Raw genomic sequence first — 2,500 nt, 5'->3', positions numbered from 1 at the left:
TTTCCAAACCTTTGTTATACACCATATACTTTTAATCCACACATTGCCTGAACGTTTATCATTCTAAAAAAAATACTAGAACACAAGATTTTTTATAGATAATCTAAATTTAGAAACGAATACGCAAATACATTGATAAAAATCGACAAAAATGCAAACCTAGAGACCCTGAAATACACAAAAACCCAAAATACACGACAATTATGTATATATTTCTTCTCGGAAAACGCTAACTGAAAAGCCACTTGGCCCCCAAAAAAGCAGGCAAAACATACAAAAAACAAAATAAACAAAATATATCACGAAACATACCACTCTACCTCCTGGGCTTCTGATCTTTCGTCTTATCAAAGCAACATCAAGTCACTCTGCTGCTTGTGGAGTGACTGGCCGGAGACGGAGCTCTGACGGAGGCACAGCGGATACTGACCGATTACGTTCGTCCCTTCTGAGTATAAAGGTAGGAATGTTTTGAGGAAAGGAAAAGATACAGTAAATCATGGCCACAAACTGATGAACGGGGAAGTGGTATGACTGAAATGTTACCGTGTGTCATACAAGGTAAGAGTGCTAATGCGAGATCGTAGTGTTGCAAATTGCGCAGGACTGCTGTGTAATGCTTTTACCAGTCCACACACGAAAAGAATGGAACAAGAACTACGAAATCTTAACAGGATTCTACAATTTATCATTTTAAACCAGTGAGAAAATGAAAAAAAAACGAGATTCTAACGCCAAATAGAGAACATTTAGGCCCGTATTCCTGATATATAACTTTTTATAAATATTGCTCTGGTTGTTATTTCTATATCATAATAATGGTTATAATACTATTCTACCTAGCGAAGAACATAAACCAGAACTAAAATTGTGGATAATCAGAACAATCAAAAGATGTGTGAGTGTAACTTAGGTAAAAAAAGAAAGAAAAAGAAAGAGAGAGAAAAAAACTATGTAGGAAAATCGATGTTTACGCCAAACTCTTTCATAGGTATCTATCTTCCTCCTGAAACGTCAGGGTTTCAACGTTTCAACTAAATAAAAAACGTCATATTTAACATATCAAGGTAATCCTGAGGATAGTTACAATGGCAACTTCCAAACAACTTCCAAACTTCTGTTAATTAAACACTTACAGTATCCCGTTATCATATCTATCGTTTATGGTCATCGATAAAAAAGAGGAAATGCAAATCTTGCTCGTGATTCATTTAAATCCTAAAGTTTGGCCCCCAAAAAAGTATAGACTACATAAACTATCTTCAAGAAGTTACGTCAGCCAGTATCATGGACATTAGTCGAAATATTTGTTTATTTGTTCCGTTATATATATTTCCTTTCTTCCACAGTTGTTTATGTTTCCAGTTCTAGTCATTGTTTGCTTGTCTTGTAAACAAGTTTGAGAAACGGAAATTTTATGAACGTTTTGATTCATAATCGTTTTATATCACAGTATTGATAATCATACAATAATTATGATAGGTAGCATATGTTTCCCTATCCCCTCTTTCTTTCTTTCTTCTTTTATTTCTCCCTCCCTCCCTCCCTCCCCCCCCCCTCTCTCTCTCTCTCTCTCTCCCACTCTTTCTCTTTCTCTCTCTCACTCTCCGTCTCTCTCTCTCTCTCTCTCTCTCTCTCTCTCTCTCTCTCTCTCTCTCTCTCTCTCTCTCTCTCTCTCTCTCTCTCTCTCTCTCTCTCTCTCTCTCTCTCTCTCTCTCTCTCTCTCTGTCTGTCTGTACGGTTAACTTAACCAAATCATAGCGAACAGGTTATAAAGCATACATGATTTTTTATTTTTTTTCATTTTTTGCAAATTATCGGGTATATTGTTAATCAGTACGTTATTATGCTCGTATAGTAATGGGCATTGAAAGATATGCACATATTAGAATGATTTTGCTCTCACATATGAAACTGTATCGTAACCTTTTGAAAAGGCGGTTTAATCTGGTCAAGTAAATTCAATGAAGGTAGAATGAATGTACGATATAAATGGTAGAATATGTACGCACACACACACACACACAAACACACACACACACACACACACACACACACACACACACACACACACACACACACACACACTTACTTACACACACATAGAATATATATGATAGAATATATATGTGCACACACACACATATAGAATATATATGGTAGAATATATATGTACACACACACACACACACTGCGACAGGAACAACGAAGGGAAGGGCAAAAAAACACACGAATATGCAGAAGGCCTTTTCGCTATTGTAAATTCAATAAATGTTGAATGGATGTAGAATACAAATAGTAGAAATTCTAGTAAGTTCAATGAAGGTAGAATGAATGTAGAATATAAATGGTAGAATATGTACACACACACGCGCACACATACATAGAATATATATGGTAGAATATATATGTACACATGCACACGCACACGCACACATAGAATATATATGGTAGAATATATATGTACACACACACATAGAATATATATGGTAGAATATAT

General features: G+C 35.6%; 1 protein-coding gene across 3 annotated transcripts in view; it reads right to left on the bottom strand.

Annotated features, from left to right (window-relative positions):
- The window catches only part of LOC113801959 (gastric triacylglycerol lipase), a 12,030-nt gene extending 11,560 nt beyond the window's left edge, over positions 1 to 470 (bottom strand). Inside the window, exon 1 of one of the 3 annotated variants that reach the window (XM_070121800.1) lies at positions 313 to 470. The gene's annotated coding sequence lies outside the window, so the exon portion shown is untranslated. The remainder of the gene's footprint in view (positions 1 to 312) is intronic. The other 2 variants (XM_070121801.1, XM_070121802.1) reach the window with 2 other exon arrangements.
- Positions 471 to 2,500: the final 2,030 nt, after the last annotated feature.

This window comes from Penaeus vannamei, chromosome 5 (genome assembly GCF_042767895.1).
Source record: "Penaeus vannamei isolate JL-2024 chromosome 5, ASM4276789v1, whole genome shotgun sequence".
NCBI classification, from domain to species: Eukaryota; Metazoa; Arthropoda; class Malacostraca; order Decapoda; family Penaeidae; genus Penaeus; species Penaeus vannamei.
Note: the sequence above shows the minus strand (reverse complement) of the source record. Positions and strands in the feature narration are given on the sequence as shown.